We start from the raw sequence: 18,685 nt of genomic DNA, 5'->3' as shown, positions 1-18,685 counted from the left end.
TGAGCCTCAGATCCTAGCCCCCACCCACCCCAGCGGGTGAGTAGACAAGCCTCTCAGGCTGGTGAGTGTTGGTCGGCACAGATCCTCTGTGCAGGAATCTCTCCGCTTTGCTCTCTGCGTCCCTGTTGCTGTGTTCTCCTCCTTGGCTCTGAAGCTTCCTCTCTGCCCACCACCCATCTCCACCAGTGAAGGGGCTCCCTAGTGTATGGAAACTTTTCCACCTTCACAACTCCCTCCCAGAGGTATGGGTCCCATCCTTATTCTTTTGTCTCTGTTTTTTCTTTGGCCCTACCCAGGTATGTGGGGATTTTCTTGCCTTTTGGGAAGTCTGAGGTCTTCTGCCAGCATTCAGTAGGTGTTCTGTAGGAGTTCTTTCACATGTAGATGTATTTTTGATGTATTTGTGGAGAGGTAGGTGATCTCCACGTCTTACTCCTCTGCCATCTTGAAGGTCCCCCTCCCTTTGCATTCTAATAGCTTATTTTTAGAATAATAAAAAGGAAAATTTTTCCCTAGAGCAAGAGAAAAAGTGGTGGGGTCTCAGCAGTCCTTTACTCAAGACACATTTCTCCTTAGAATAAAGTCTAGAAAATGAATGAGGACAACCTTGACCTATGTACTAATTTGCTCCAGGTTGCAACTTTATTGATCTTTGACTGCAGGTAATTACCTGAAAATGTGTTAACAGGCACCAAGGGTGACAGGAAAGAGAAGGAACAATGTTCATCATGTGGCCCAGAGTCTAGACATCACAGCTTCAACTGAGAGAAAACAAAAAACAAAAAAAACCCAAGACAGCCCAAAACTCTTTAGTGGAGAAGAACAGATTTTTTAAGACATGTTCTTTTCAACCTCAACACTATTGACATTTTGAGCCAGATAATTCTTTGTTGTGGGGACTTTCTTGTACATGGTAAGATGCTTAGTATATCCCTGGTCTCTACCCATGAGATGCCATAACTGCTCCCGCCCCCACTCCCAAGTCTTGGTAAGCATACATTTCCGTAGATTGCCAAAAGTACTCAGAGGTTCAAAATCATTCCTCCTCCCCTAACAACTGCTATTAGTTTTAAGAGAAGAAGAAACACGAAGTACAGTCAACCCTCCCTATCTGTGAATGTAGAACCCACAGATATGGAGAGCCCACTGTACTATCACATTTTATGTGAGGGACTCGAGCATCTTCAGATTTTAGTATCCAGTGGGCTCCTGGAACCAATCTCCAGGACACCAAGGGAATTTAAGAAATTCATAAGAATAGTCTATAAACCCAAATAAATAAAATGAATTTTCAGTGTAAAATATGAAGGATTAGAAGCAAGATATAGCTAAACTGCTATAGTCAATCATAAAATTAACATTAGTAATTCATTCATTTGGTGTTTTTCTACTGACATTTATTCCATGGTAACTAGATGCCAAGCCCATACAAGGATCTGGAGAGCTTAGTCTGATGAAATAGATAATAAATAATGGGACAATTGTAAAGCAATTTATGTACAGGGTATTACAGAACTTCTATGTTAAGGGCGCTAACCAGCCTGAATAGAAGCATCTTTCTAATTATTCCTTTCTGTAAACTCTCTTGAAATATTTTCTCCTCAACATGGCAAATTTTTCTAGTAACCCATTAATACTCTATTCTCTTCACACCAAAACACCTTTTTCATTAATTTTTGGTGTAATGTTGGAGTTTAAAAACAAAATTAGTTTTGTTCCTTGGCATTAGCTGCATAAGGCCTCATTTAGTAACAGGTTGAGCCTCTGGGAACAATCTCTCCCAAAGAGTAGCAGCAGGGCATCAACTGGCTTTTAAACAGTCATATTTGCAAGTGGCCAGCAGGTTGGGTTGTGATAACAGCCAGCAGACACTTCACAAGGATTTTCTCAGCCAAGTCTGGGAAGCTTCTGTCATATGCCATTGTGAAGTGAATAATCAAAGTTGGTCTTGGGGGAGGGTCATTTCCCCTGCCACCAGGCCTGCTTACTAAACTAGTTTAAAGAGTAGAAGAGAGCCATGTGAATTAAATGAGAAAGAAGAGTTTGATTTTTAGGACAGATTGCAAATTTTTCAGATGTTTCTCATAAAAAAGATCCATTTTGACTGTCCTGCCTAAATCTATACTTTTACCTAGCCCCTTTTTTCAGTATGCCTAAGAAACTTAATTTAAAGAGAAAGTTTGGGCAAAATTCTGATTCAGCTTTTTGTAGAATGCATTTTATCTCTTCTTTACAGACTGGCTGGGGTGGGCGAATTTTGTTTGTGTTAAATTCTCATAATAATTTTTGTTATCTATGGGATGAATTCTAGTATTTAAAAATATAAAAATGATGATATTAAAACAATGTTTACTTGTTTTTAGTCTTATTTGTTTCCCTGAATTCCAAATGTTAGTGAGTTCCTCTAAATTAGAGTATCTCAGAGCATTAAGTTGATTAAGATAAATAAAAGTTAAGCACCTTAAACTGAAGATTTATAAGATAAAAAAATAACTTATTTAGATTAAAATAAGTCATGCATTGTATGAAGCCAGACTATCTCATCAAAATGGTTTGGCAAAGACTGTGCATGATTTTATGGACAGCAGGGTAGCCTTGGGAAAAGAAGGTCAACTCGGGCTATCAGAGTCAACAGGCACTTCTATTCCAAAAAAGCCATGTTAATGCAGCAGTTTACAGTTGTCACTTTCAAAGAAGAGCTTCTTATATAGGACTGCTTCAGAATTTGTAATCTTTAAAAAGAAGTGTAGACAAATGTGAAGAAAAAAGTTTATCTCTGAAGTAGAAAGTAGAACTTAGAAGGTTTTCAACGCATTTTTAAAAATGATGTTTCTACCTCTGTTTCTAGTAAAATACATTTTATTTTAGTGGAAATAGAATGCACAAATATAATTTACTTTTCTGACATTTATGTGTTTGTTTTCTTTCCCCATTTAACTTTACAGGAACCATAAAACTGAATTAGTTAAAAAATTATTCCAGTGTTTAAAAATGTTTTCTGTGTAATTGGTGTATATTTTACTGATATGAGATCACCATTAGTAATAATATTAGTGGTGCAGACCAGCATTTGTATTTAAATGGTATCCCATTAACAATATATAATCAGGCAATTACAATATTGGTAATGAAATAAATTTTATAAAACTATGATTACACTTCTCGGAAGTACACTTGAGAGGTAGGAATAGAACTTCCTCACAAAATCATGTCTAAAAGACATAGGGATTGACTAGAGCATCTCAAACTAGAGCACTGCATTTGTTTTTATTGAAAATATCCCCAAAGTTAGCAGAAGGAAAGAAATCATAAAGATCAGAGGAGAAATAAATGAAATAGAAACAAAGAAAACAATAGCAAAGATTAATAAAACTAAAAGCTGGTTCTTTGAGAAGGTAAACAAAATTGATAAACCATTAGCCAGACTCATCAAGGAAAAGAGGGAGAGGACTCGAATCAATAAAATTAGAAATGAAAAAAGAGAAGTTACAGCAGACACTGCAGAAATACAAAGCATCCTAAGAGAATACTACAAGCAACTCTATGCCAATAAAATGGACAACCTGGAAGAAATGGACAAATTCTTAGAAAGGTACAACCTTCCAAGACTGAACCACGAAGAAATAGAAAATATGAACAGACTAATCACAAGTAATGAAAAGAAAGGTACAACCTTCCAAGACTGAACCACGAAGAAATAGAAAATATGAACAGACTAATCACAAGTAATGAAATTGAAACTGTGATTAAAAATCTTCCAACAAACAAAAGTCCAGGACCAGATGGCTTCACAGGTGAATTCTATCAAATATTTAGAGAAGAGCTAACACCCATCCTTCTCAAACTCTATCAAAAAATTGCAGAGGAAGGAACACTCCCAAACTCATTCTATGAGGCCACCATCACCCTGATACCAAAACCAGACAAAGATACTACAAAGAAAGAAAATTACAGACCAATATCACTGATGAATATAGATGCAAAAATCCTCAACAGAATACTAGCAAACAGAATCCAGCAATACATTAAAAGGATCATACATCATGATCAAGTGGGATTTATCCAAGGGATGCAAGGATTCTTCAATATACACAAATCAATCAATGTGATACACCATATTAACAAACTGAAGAAGAAAAACCATATGATCATCTCAATAGATGCAGAAAAAGCTTTTGACAAAATTCAACACCCATTTATGATAAAACTCTCCAAAAAGTGGGCACAGAGGGAACGTACCTCAACATAATAAAGGCCATATATGACAAACCCACAGCAAACATCATTCTCAATGGTGAAAAGCTGAAAGCATTTTCTCTAATATCAGGAACAAGACAAGGATGTCCACTCTCACCACTATTATTCAACATAGTTTTGGAAGCCCTAGCTATGACAATCAGAGAAGAAAAAGAAATAAAAGGAATACAAATTGGAAAAGAAGTAAAACTGTCACTGTTTGCAGATGACATGATACTATACATAGAGAATCCTAAAGATGTCACCAGAAAACTACTAGAGCTAATCAATGAATTTGGTAAAGTTGCAGGATACAAAATTAATGCACAGAAATCTCTTGCATTCCTATACACTAATGATGAAAAATCTGAAAGAGAAATTAAGGAAACACTCCCATTTACCATTGCAACAAAAAGGATAAAATACCTAGGAATAAACTTACCTATGGAAACAAAAGACCTGTATGCAGAAAACTATAAGACACTGATGAAAGAAATTAAAGGTGATATCAACAGATGGAGAGATATACCATGTTCTTGGATTGGAATAATCAATATTGTGAAAATGACTATACTACCCGAAGCAATCTACAGATTCAATGCAATCCCTGTCATATTACCAAAGGCATTTTTTACAGACCTAGAACAAAAAATCTTAAAATTTGTATGGAAACACAAAAGACCCCGAATAGCCAAAGCAGTCTTGAGGGAAAAAAACGGAGCTGGAGGAATCAGACTCCCTGACTTCAGACTATACTACAAAGTTACAGTAATCAAGACAATATGGTACTGGCACAAAAACCGAAACATAGATCAATGGGACAAGATAGAAAGCCCAGAGATAAACTGACACACATATGGTCAACTATTCTATGACAAAGGAGGCAAGGATATACAATAGAGAAAAGACAGTCTCTTCAATAAGTGGTGCTGGGAAAACTGGACAGCTACATGTAAAAGAATGAAATTAGAACACTCCCTAACACCATACACAAAAATAAATTCAAAATGGATTCGAGACCTAAATGTAAGACTGGACACTATAAAACTCTTAGAGGAAAACTTAGGAAGAACACTCTTTGACATAAATCACAGCAAGATCTTTTTTGATCCACCTCCTAGAGTAATGGAAATAAAAACAAAAATAAACAAATGGGACCTAATGGAACTTAAAAGCTTTTGAACAGCAAAGGAAACCATAAACAAGATGAAAAGACAACCCTCAGAATGGGAGAAAATATTTGCAAATGAATCAATGGACAAAGGATTAATCTCCAAAATATATAAACAGCTCATGCAGCTCAATATTAAAAAAACAAAAAACCAAATCCAAAAATAAGCAGAAGACCTAATTAGATATTTCCCCGAAGAAGACATACAGATGGACAAGAAGCACATGAAAAGCTGCTCAACATCACTAATTATTAGAGAAATGGAAATCAAAACTACAATGAGGTATCACCTCACACCACTTAGAATGGGCATCATCAGAAAATGTGCAAACAACAAATGCTGGAGAGGGTGTAGAGAAAAGGCGACCCTCTTGCACTGTTGGTGGGAATGTAAATTGATACAGCCACTATGGAGAACAGTATGGAGGTTCCTTAAAAAACTAAAAATAGCACTACCATACGACCCAGCGATCCCACTCCTGGGCATATACCCTGAGAAAACCATAATTCAAAAAGATTCGTGTACCACAATGTTCATTGCAGCACTATTTACGATAGTCAGTACATGGAAGCAACCTAAATATCCATCAACAGATGAATGGATAAAGATGATGTGGCACATATATACAATGGAATATTACTCAGCCATAAAAAGAAATGAAATGGAGGTATTTGTAATGAGGTGGATGGAGTTAGAGTCTGTCATACAGAGTGAAGTAAGTCAGAAAGAGAAAAACAAATACCGTATGCTAACACATATTTATGGAATCTAAAAAAAAAAAAAAAGGTCATGAAGAACCTAGGGGCAAGATGGGAATAAAGACACAGACCTACTAGAGAATAGACTTGAGGATACGGGGAGGGGGAAGGGTAAGCTGGGAGAAAGTGAGAGAGTGGCATGGACATATATACACTACCAAACATAAAATAGATAGCTAGTGGGAAGCAGCCGCATAGCACAGGGAGATCAGCTTGGTGCTTTGTGACCACCTAGACAGGTGGGATAGGGAGGGTAGGAGGGAGGGAGATGCAAGAGGGAAGAGATATGGGGACATATGTATATGTATAACTGATTCACTTTGCTATAAAGCAGAAACTAACACACTAGTGTAAAGCAATTATACTCCAATAAAGATGTTAAAAATTTTTTAAAAAAAGAAATAAGAATGAGGACTGGTTAAATTCTTATATTGTTTGATACAAAAATAAAATAAATGCAGGTCTAAGTTTTGGCCATGAAGAAGGGAGTATCCTCTAAAACTTCGTAAGGTTAGTTTTACATTTTTACAAATATACTGATTACAGATTTTGTTTGCATGTCCCCAAGACTATCCATAGGATCAAATACTTGCTAAAAGGACTCAAAGAACACAGAAATTTGTATATCTACAGGTATTACAAAAAAGTAAACAAACAAAAAGTTTATCAAACCAAAAAAGCTTCTACACACAAAGGAAACCATCAAAAGAATAAAAAAGCAGCCTACTGAATGGGAGAAAACAATTGCAAATTATATATTTGAAAAGGGACTAACATCCAAAATATATAAAGACCTCATACGACTCAACAGCAAAAAAAACAAACAATTTGATTTAAAAATGGGCAGAGGATCTCAACAGACATTTTTCCAAGCAAAACATACAGACGGGCAATAGGTACATGAAAAGATGTGCTATATCATTAATCATCAGGGAAATACAAATCAAATCCACAATGACATATCACCTCACAGTTGTCAGAATGGCTATTATCAAAAAAACTACAAATAATAAGTATATGGAGTAAAGAGAACCCTTATTCACTGTTGTTGGGAGTGTAAATTGGTGCAGCCACTATGGGAAACAGTATAGAGGGCCGTCAAAAAATTAAAAATTGAACTACCATATTATCCAGCAAGTCCATCTCTGAGTATTTATAAAAAAAAATAATTCAAAAAGATATATGCACCCCTATATTCATTGCAGCATTATTTATAGTAGCCAAGATATGGAAACAACCTAAATGTCAATCAATGGGTGAATGGATAAAGAAAATTTGGTGTATATATATACAGTGGAGTGCCATTCAGTCACTAAAAATAATGAAATCCTGCCATTTGCCATGACATGGATGGACTTCAAGGGCATAATTCTAAGTGAAATAAGTCAGACAGAGAAAGACAAATAAGTATGATCTCTCTTATATGTAGAATCTAAAATATAATGTATATATTATATATGCATATATATATTTACAAACAAAAACAAAAAAAACAAGCTCATAGATACAAAGAATAGATTGGTGGTTGCCAGAGACGGGGATGGCAGAAATGGGTGTTTTTTTTTTTTTTCTTATTTCAATAAATTAAATAATAATTGTAAAAAATTACAGAGGAATAGACATTCTATGGATAGCTCATTTTTGTTAATAGATCATAGCTGCTCATTTTTATTACTGAGTCCATTTTATCAATGTTTTCCTTAATAGGTATTATTTTTCTGTTACATGTATAAAATAATTTTTAAAAGACTAGAAGAATGAATATTTTTAGGAATCCTAGATTTCCTAGGTCCTTTCTTTAGAAATATTTCTTGGATTTTTAATTGTATGATACATATAGCAAATTTTTTTAAAAAATCATCAAAAATACATATATATGTATGTAAATTACCCTTTTCCTTAAAAAATGATATAAAGTTAAATAAACTGTTTTACATCACTCAACAATCTATTCTGAATTTTGTTTGTTAAAAACTGTAGTTCTATAACACAATTTTTAACCTGAATGGGGTTCCTTTTTATTTACTTAACCCTTTATTGAACATTTAGATTTTTTCCAACTTTTTTTGTTAAAAAAAAAATGCTGTGATGGCCACCCTTATCACTAAATTTTTGAACACACATAGAATTATTTTCTTAGTGTAAAAATTCTTAGAAGTTGAAATAATCGGCCAAAGGGAAAACATATTTTAAAAATTTACCATATGAATTACCCAACAGCTTTTCATCATGGTTGCATCAATTCACATTCCTGTGAATGGAATAGCCAGATTAAAATGATGTAAGTTTATTACAGCAAAAAAGGAGACATTAAGACCAGCAAAGTTAAAAGTTGCATAGAGCAGAGTTCAGGAGAGACCAGACATTAGCTTCCAGTTTTTCTTTCCCGGTGGGGTCATACAGACACTTCCCAATTCTCCCAGCAATGTGGTTTGATGACACTCATAAAGTATTGCCAACCAGGGAAGCTACCTTAGCCTTTGTGTTCAGGGTTTTTATTGGGGTCAGTAACATAGGCATGGCGTTTACTATACATGTGACTGATCTTAGTTACTAAGTTTCCAGCTCCTCCAAGGTTAAAACAGATACCACTCCAGCCCAAGGCCCCCATCATAAACTGAATTGTTAGTATAAACAATGTGTCAAGACCGAAGTCCTCAGGTAAACAAAAACACTCTTATCAGGCAAGGTATTCTAAGGACTTTTCAGTGGAGTGTGCAAGATTTGGAAATCAGTCCTACTGAATTAATTCTTTACCCCATAGGAACAGAGTAATGGGTAAAGGAAAACTGACCAGAGTTAATCTTATATATAATATTTACAGTTATATCCAAATTAAATATATGTTGACATCAAAGTGCACATTATCCAAGTCATTAACTTCCCTACCTGTCAGCTCCTCTTCCATTGTTATGTATTTCCCCATGCAGTCTGAAATTCCTTCCGTGAATTATTAGGAGAACTGTGATATGCCTCTCAGGCAAAGGGAACAGAGTTAGACAAAAAAGGATTCAGGGGAAAGATAAAAACTTGGAGGTATCAGCAAAAAGCAAAGTTTGAAATATAGAGTAGGAAAATTGAAATACAATTTTAGAATTCATGACTAAAAACAGATTTTTGAACAATCTGCAAAGATGACAACTGAAGCTTAAAGACACAGATAAGAGTGGATTGTCTAAAAGAGAAAAGTGGTTAGAAATTATTGCTGTTATTTTGCTTTTGCATATTCTTTATTTAATTTATTCGAGTTAGACTTCAAGATTAAAATCTCTCCATCTGCTGTTCCAGTAAATTCTGGCCTTCTGGAGAGTTCTGTGGAAATTTCGCTGTCTGTAACACCTACACAGTTGAATCTATCCTCATTTGAGCAGTTGCTTCTGTCTTTCTAGTTGGGGACTGCTCCTATCATCCGAAAATATTTATCTTGATAACATGCCCAAATCTATAGTGCTGAGATAGTATATACACTACATCTGCATATGTGTATCACACGTGTGCAAATATACACACTTAACCATTTATCTTCAATCATGATGTGCATTTAAATTTCTCTGCTATATTCATGGTGCAGTATCCTACTTAGTTTTCTAAATGTTGGCTTCCTAGAGCAGCTTTGTAAAACACAATTGTATCAATGACTTAATAACTGCAATCATGGAAAAGCCACTTTGTACTAGGCACTAGTTTAAGAGGATAACCTATTTTTTTTCAAATAGTGCTAAGAAGAGTGTTAGAGGTAGATAATATCGATCACCATTTTTTGTATGTTAGGAAACTGGGCTTTAGATACATTAAGCTAATAGCTGAAGTCCCAATCTAGTCAGAGACTGAAATAGGACTCAAACCCAGGTTTTTTGATTTCAGAGTCCTCCATGTCAACACCAATGCTGTATTCAGGGTTGTTTCTCAGGCCACCCAGACTACAGCAAAGAATTTCACCACCCTTCTGCAGGCTGATGTAGTTACCGATGCTTCTACTGTCAAGAAGAATGTGTCCAAAAACAGGTCCTTGTGAATATATATGCTTGGCTTGCCTAATAGATATCAAAAATCTCCAAGATAACCAATTCTGATTAAGTTTTACTATTTTAATTACTCTAATAATGTTAACAAATAATATTTTGCATGCTAATTGATGCATGCCAGTGTTTATCCTAATATTATACGTTTATATATATTTTCCCTTTCATAGAGCAGTTTATTACGATTCCATTTCACAAAGCAGATGGGTGGGTAGCAGTGGCACGTGAACTCCGGGCCCTGATAGATGCCTCTCTCAGAAGGCCTGGGAAGTGGTGTCATTCTTAATGCACTTGACGGCGACTTTCTTCCTTCGGTAATCTTCCACCATCAAGTCTGCAAACTCCCCCTTCACAAGGGTCTGCAGCAGCTTCAGTTCCTTTGTGTTCAGTGCCCCGTGGAAGAATTCACCCTGAGCAGGCACTTTGCCACTCCATGACCTTTGGCTTGATGAGGCAAATACATAGTCCATCTTCGCCTGAGGTGCTGTGCTCCGCCAGCGGCAGGAGGTTCTCGGAGTACGCCTCCTTGTCGATGCTGCTAAGGTGGCTGGCGGGGCACACAATGCGGTTTGCTCCACCTTGCCCTCGCAGCTCACACCCAGAGTGTGGTTCCGGGGTAGATGGTGCTCTTCCGTACCAGAAGCAGGTCTGTCTCCAGCGAGCTCAGAAGTACCCTCCACCAGGACCCCTCGCTGGTGCTGTCCACGGTGCTGATTCTGGGGCTGCTGCTCGACTGGGGGCTCCATCTCCTGCAGGTCAGTGCGGGGCGCTGCTGGCCTCCCCCACATCGACCCCATCCCTGGAAGTGGCCCTGTTGGTTTTGTTGTCTTTTAAACTGTTTCCTGATGATTCCTTTTTTTAATATTTAAACTCTGAGTGCTAAGGCATTACTGAGGTTTCATACTAGTTTTTGTTTTGTTTTGTTTTTGTTTCTGTTTGTTTGGTAAAAGAATTGAATGCATTATTCCTCTGAGGTCCTGACATGTTAACTACCAAGGTCTGGCTGGGGCTGCTCTGCTCGTGGCTTCAGTCCCACCCTGGGAAACCTGTCCCTTAGAAGAAACATTCCTCCCTTGTGTCTGTCATATGGCTGTCAGCTGGGGGGTCGGGGGGCAAGTGCTGGTCACACACCTGTGTCTGTGATGTCCACAGCAAAGAAAAAAAAATCTGAGGGAATAGATTTCTGAGAGGTAGGGAGAGCTTAATAAAATGTTGGTTCCTCCCCCAAATATTTTACATATTACATGCCATTTACATATTTTTCTATTAGTTAAGCTTCCACCATGGAAATACATATTTGAAGATATCTTTTATGTATAACAAGATATATATATGATACATAGCAAAAGACAAAATCAGGGTATGTAATTTAGTTGAATTTCTTCACGAACTTTTTAAGTAAAAGATGAGGAAAGCTTAGTTATAAAAATATTTTAAAATGTTACCAAGTGAAGTCTGTATTTGGTTTTTAGATGTCTTAAAAACATAATTTATACCTCATAGTTATGTTCTAATACAGGTCTAGTTCACTTATAGACAGGTAATTTGAGATTTAAACAAATTCTTATAGAATTATTGAAACCTCTTTTCTTAAATATGGTCATTAAGGAAAAGTTAAATTTTTATTCAAAAAATGCTGCAATTTTAAATGTGATGGTTTAAAATTCATTAATTAATTATATAGGGCTTCATTAATTTATTTGGTAAAATTTTACTGACCATTTACTACAGGCCCAGCCCAATGCTTGGTTAGGAGGATAAAATATGTACAAGAGATAATCCTTGATTTCAGCAAGCTAATAGCAATTCAAGAAGCCATATAGGTTCCTAGAAAATCTTGGTTGAACATAATGAGTAAGGGGTATATAAATGAGTCATTTCAAATGTAGTTCAAAGAAGAGGCATTAACATCAGCAAGTTATTTTTTCCAGCTTTACTGAGGCATCATTGACAAATAACAATTGTATGTACTTAGTGTGTGCAATGTGATAATTTTATATATGTACATATTGTGAAATAATTATGTTAAGCTAATTAACACGTTCATCACTTTATAGTTACCTTGTGAATATGTGTGTATGTGTGTGTGTGTGTGTGTGTGTGTGTGTGTTGAGAACACTTAAGATGTACTCTCTTAGCACATTTCACATATACAATTACAGTATTATTAATTATAGTCACTGTGCTGTACTTTAGATCCCCAGAACTTATTCATCCTATAACTGAGAGCTTGAACCCTTTGACCAGGTTATTTTAAGTGTCCAATTTAATCTTTGTTATATATTCTATTTTGTATGTAGATTTTTAAAAAAATACTTTATATCTACTTTGTATCTGTTCACATTCAGAATTATCTCATAACATTTCCCCCCTAGAACTATATCAGAAAGAAAAGAGATAAGTTAAAATTTTGCATGAAGCAAGCCTGATGTGATAAAATAGGCCTCCTCCCCTTATAACTCCCCAAAAGCCAAAGAACTGAAAGGTGATGAGCTGGGATGAATATTTCAGATAGGTGTATTGTCAGAAGAATTTCTCACTCATTTCTGTAGCTGCACACAATCATTTTCCCCCAAAATCCTTTTTATCTGCCATTTAGCAAGAATCCAGCTACTGAGCATGAGCTTACTGCCTCATAAATAACATCCTCTTAGCTTTTCAATCACACCATTCCAATTCGGTATTTTGTCAGCAAAAGTCCTGTTTTTAAAAATAATACTTCGGCCATCTGCTTACCCATATGTGCTACACATCACTGAATGTTAGATTCTCTGCAAGTTTTATAGATGGTATCACAAACCTTGAGTGTGCTTTCTCTCATAATTAGCATTTTACAACCACATTAAATTGATCACAGGTAACCTGTTTCATTTTGGTGTGTTATTTTGATTGTAATCAGACTACTTGCTGGAAAGTGATTTTGTAGCCAATATATTTTAGTTATAAAGAGTTTTCTTTCCTCTTTTATAGCAAATACATTATTCTAAAGGTCACACTTGTCAGACCTATAAACCAAATCCGAGACTTACAATGTAAGGCATCCCTGGGAGGCTCCATCAGTGTTTACACTGGGGTGAAAAATGTTATCTTAGCAGGCTTCATCAAATTCAATGACTGATGATGTCATTTGCAGTCTCTACAATTTGTTCCTCCCAAATGAAACACTGCTTGGTCAGGGATTCTGTTTTCACTTTTCATGTTTTCTTAAGTCATATACAGATATTGACCATTCCCTTTTCCTAAAAATGATAAACCTCAAATAAATGTATAGTTGAATCTGAAGTTACCCTAGCTTTTCAACTGAGAAAATGTCCTATTTATGGATGGATTAGAGAAAATTTAGACCCCCTGGGAACCGGCTAAACTTAGACTTCAGTGCTTTTTTAACACATTCATGAAGAATAAAACCTTTCAACTTCTATTTTTTAATACCTTGTGTTTTCATGGTTAAAATGTACTTTGAGTAAGTACACATGAAATACGTTGCAGTTCACAATTTTTGATGCACAGGTTTTTTGCTATCATTCAATTATAATAAGTAAATTCCTCTTTGTTTTACGTTTTGACCCATAAGTGTATAAATGTCAGCTTCTGGTTACCAATTTGCAAGACTAATTTTATCTTGTCTTTCCAAAGCTTTGTTCTTTGTTGTTTCCTTTTTCCTGAGGATTTATTTAGGTGTTTTTTTTTAAATTAATTAATTTATTTTTGGCTGCGTTGGGTCTTCGTTTGCTGCACGCAGGCTTTCTCTAGTTGTGGTGAGCGGGGACTACTCTTCGTTATGGTGCGCGGGCTTCTCATTGCGGTGGCTTCTCTTGTTGTGGAGCACAGGCTCTAGGTGCACGGGCTTCAGTAGTTGTGGCTCGCGGGTTTTAGAGCGCAGGCTCAGTAGCTGCGGCACACAGGCTTAGTTGCTCCGGGGCATGTGGGATCTTCCCGGACCAGGGATTGAACCCATGTCTCCTGCATTGGCAGGAGATTCTTAACCACTTCGCCACCAGGGGAGTCTTATTTAAGGTTTACTTTCACAAAATTGGGAACTGTGCAATGTGTGTATTGCTCATTGAACTTACTACCTGAAGCTACCTTAGACTTAATATCCTGTCCCCTTACCTAGTGCAGACAGGTAAGAAAAAGTTCAACTTTTCCAGTTTTCATTAAAAACTTCTGTGGCAGTTTTGCTTTGGTGCTAAGAGCCCAGGGTTCATGTCTTCACATTAGAGTTGTCCTCTATGAATCCCTTATTGTCTTTCTTGGTCATTGATACAATTCAAATGGTGTCTTCTACCTCCCTTCCATTTTTTCATGATTTCGATTGTTTTATTGGGATGATTATTTATGGTTCTTATTAGTCATACTGCCTGAAAACAAGGACTGAGTAACTGAGCAAGTCTACTCTTGAGAGTATTATAATTTACTTATTCTTGACATCTTTTCCCAAGTAAATTAATAAAATGTTCTTACTACGTACAAGCTCTCTCAAATGAGAATTTAAAGGGACAGCCTAATGGGAAGGCTTATATAACTTAACTTTAGTTATATTAGCTCCTGAGAATTCTTAATAGATCTAATTATAGCTAAATTGTAATAAAATTAAGGACTCTTAGATCCTGAATGTATTCTGGTGCTACATATAGGGAAACTGAGGACAACCATTATAATGAGATTTTTCTAAGATCAAACGTCTAGCTAATGAGAGTGAAAGAGCTCTAATTCAGGACCTTTTACTTCCACTTATCATTCTTTTCACTAATACTAGCTTAAATATTGTTTGCTTAAATTCATCACACTAAGCACTGTACTATGCACGTTGCAAGCACCTTATTTAATCTTGAAAACAAAACAGTAGCTGTGAAACAGAGACTAGTTTATTCTTATTTTGTAGATAGAAAATTGAGTATTGTAGAAGTTAATATTTGTCTTTCCTAAAAGTATATCAAGAGAAAGTAACATGAATAGCATTAGTATCCATTGCTAGATTCTCCAAAAGCATGTGTTTGTTAGTGTGTGTGTGTGTGTGTGTGTGTGTTAACGGCTATATTTACAGTCTGTCCTATTACATGCCCAAAGGCTCTTAAGAACCACATAATTAAAAAGTCAGTTTCTGGTGATGAGGTTTAGGCTTATAGAAGACTCTTAAGGAAGTCTGGGTTTATTCTAATTAAGTGAACTACCCGAGTGCTAAATGAAATTCTGTGCTTGGCAGACTCTCTTTCCTTTTGCATGGAGTTATATTTGTGGATGAAATATTCTGAGAATGAATGCTAAAAGCCCCTGTGACACCTAGACCCTCTCCAGAATTATTTTTTGAAAACACTCAGCAGTTTGGCAGCTGCTTTGCAACCTGGGAGTGCATTTTAATTGGCACCATATAACTTTATGACTGAGGGATTTATTTCTCTCTCCACAAATTTCTTCTCTCTTTTAGCCTATTAGTTTAAATGTTTGAGTTAATATCACAAGCATTTCCCATTACAAACTCTTCAGGGCCATAGTGCAATGACATGTCCAGTTTTCCTCCATTATTAAAAAAAAGTAAAGAGTGAAAACCAGACTCTGACAAAAAAAGTTTTGTTAAGTTTTAAATGTCATTTTCTCTTTCATCTTTTTTTTTTAAGCATCTTTACTGGAGTATAATGGCTTTACAATGATGTGTTAGTTTCTGCTGTATAACAAAGTGAATCAGCTATACATAAACATATATCCCCATATCTCCTCCCTCTTGCATCTCCCTCCCACCCTCCCTATCCCACTCCTCTAGGTGGTCACAAATCACCGAGCTTATCTCCCTGTGCTATGTGGTTGCTTCCCACTAGCTATTTTAAATTTGGTAGTGTATATAGGTGCATGCCACTCTCTCACTTCGTCCCAGCTTACCCTTCCCCCTCCCTGTGTTCTCAAGTCCATTCTCTGTGTCTGCGTCTTTATTCCTGTCCTGCCCCTAGGTTCTTTAGAACCATTTTTTTTTAGATTCCATATATATGTGTTAGCATATGGTATTCGTTTTTCTCTTTCTGACTTACTTTACTCTGTATGACAGTCTCTAGGTCCATCCACCTCACTACAAATAACTCAATTTCATTTCTTTTTATGGTTGAGTAATATTCCATTGTATATATGTGCTACATCTTCTTTATCCATTCATCTGTAGATGGACACTTAAGTTGCTTCCATGTCCTGGCTATTGTAAATAGTGCTGCAATGAACACTGTGGTACATGACTCTTTTTGAATTATGGTTTTCTCAGGGTATATGCCCAGGAGTGGGATTGCTGGGTCGTATGGTAGTTCTATTTTTAGTTTTTTAAGGAATCTCCATATTGGCTGTATCAATTTACATTCCCACCAATAGTGCAAGAGGGTTCCCTTTTCTCCACATCCTCTCCAGCATTTATTGTTTGTAGATTTTTTGATGATGGCCATTCTGACCGGTGTGAGGTGATACCTCATTGTAGTTTTGATTTGCATTTCTCTAATGATTAGTGATGTTGAGCATCCTTTCATGTGTTTGTTGGTAATCTGTATTATCTTCTTTGGAGAAATGTCTATTTAGATCTTCTGCCCATTTTGGATTGGTTGTTTTTTTTTTTGATATTGAGCTGCATGAGCTCTTTGTATATTTTGGAGTTTCATCCTTTGTCCATTGATTCATTCGCAATTATTTTCTGCCATTCTGAGGGTTGTCTTTTCGTCTTGTTTATGGTTTCCTTTGCTGTGAAGAAGCTTTTAAGTTTCATTAGGTCCCATTTGTTTATTTTTGTTTTTATTTCCATTACTCTAGAAGGTGGGTCAAAAAAGATCTTGTTGTGATTTATGTCAAAGAGTGTTCTTCCTATGTTTTCCTCTAAGAGTTTGATAGTGTCTGGCCTTACATTTAGGTCTCTAATCCATTTTGAGTTTATTTTTATGTATGGTGTTAGGGAGTGTTCTAATTTCATTCTTTTACATGTAGCTGTCCAGGTTTCCCAGCACCATTTATTGAAGAGACGGTCTTTTCTCCATTGTATATGCTTGCCTCCTTTGTCATAGGTTAGTTGACCATAGGTATGTGGGTTTATCTCCGGGCTTTCTATCCTGTTCCATTGATCTATATTTCCCACTTATATTTTCACTGTCTGGATGGAATGGTTTACATATATGGTATCATAAGCTTACTATGTAACTAGTATATAGTAAATGATGAAAGTTAAATTGTGTTGTACAAATTGAGCATGTGCATTAGGGAGGAGCTATGTAAAGCAATGTTACCAAAGACAACAATTAATAAAAGATGGCTACAGAAAAATGAAACAACTGAGTTGCGAAAGAAACAACAATATTTGAATGGAACAAAAGAGTAAGAAAGGGTGGTTTGGGCAGCGAGAATGGGAACAGAGTTTAAAAAAAAAAAAAAATTCATGTTAGAAGAAGAAATGACTATGGCCCAGTTTTGAAACAGAAACTCTTTTTAGTTGCCTAATTAGAGGCATTATGTGAGTGAGGAGTAAAGAAAATCAAAGAGTAAAAATTAAGAAGGGAAGTACAAGTTGATATTTATTTGCCTATCCATTTGGAATGAGATAAATAAATCTTAAATTATATCGATAGACATATGAGTTCACATCAAACGAAACTGGATAGCACTATATTTTGTGCTAATAACCAATATGTCAATAATTATGGGTTGGCCAGAAAGTTTGCTTGGGTTTTTCCTTAACAGCTTATGGAAAAACCCATGCGAACATTTTGGCCAACCCAATACATTGATTTTTTTGCAAAATTCTCTATTAGATAAATATTGAGAACCTAACATGGACCCCAAAGAGTGTGACTATAATGCTAAAAATCTCTTGCCTTTTATAACTAATTTTCCAGGAACTCCTGAATCTACTACTAATGTTATTACATAGTTACAAAAAGTAAGATGCTTATTGTAAAATAAGATCTATTGTATTAACAAATGAAACAAATTTTGTGGGTATTTTATCAAGCTTATAATACAGAAATCCATAAGCAAAAATATACATCTGCTCCTCTGTTAGAAATTACTAATAGCATATTTAGAGACATAAATAGATTAAATTACTTATAAAAACTTCATCTAAGAGCACATTTTATATACCAGAGACAACCCTTTGAAGTCCTAAATTACCTCTCCCTGGACTCATCACATTATCCTCCAATCTCATACCCCACATAATAATCAAAGCATCAATTTTGTATTGATATACATATTAGTATATAAGATAGTCAATATCCACAAGGGCAATTATATATTTGTCAGATGGAATCTGTCATTTCCAGAAGAGATAACTGAGAGGTTGGAAACTACACATTGCTTTTGACAGTATTGTGGTGTTGGTTGTACAAAGATAGAATCCAGGGTGCTGGATTTGGAGGCCCTGGCAAACTTCCCCTGAAATGGACTAGGATTTTCCAAAGAATTACATCCTAAAAGTTAGGATTTCAGAAGATTATATTTTTAGAGTAAGAGTGAACCAGAGGTAGGTAGAATTACA

General features: G+C 35.8%; 1 long non-coding RNA gene across 1 annotated transcript in view; it reads left to right on the top strand.

Moving 5' to 3' along the window:
* LOC309625364 overlaps positions 1–18,685 on the top strand; it is a 410,807-nt gene that overhangs the window by 244,276 nt on the left and 147,846 nt on the right. The gene's annotated exons all lie outside the window — the stretch shown is intronic.

This window comes from Balaenoptera borealis (assembly GCF_965194805.1).
Source record: "Balaenoptera borealis genome assembly, chromosome: 3".
Classification (NCBI taxonomy): Eukaryota; Metazoa; Chordata; class Mammalia; order Artiodactyla; family Balaenopteridae; genus Balaenoptera; species Balaenoptera borealis.
The sequence above is the reverse complement of the archived record's forward strand: the minus strand, read 5'-3'. Positions and strand labels throughout refer to the sequence as shown.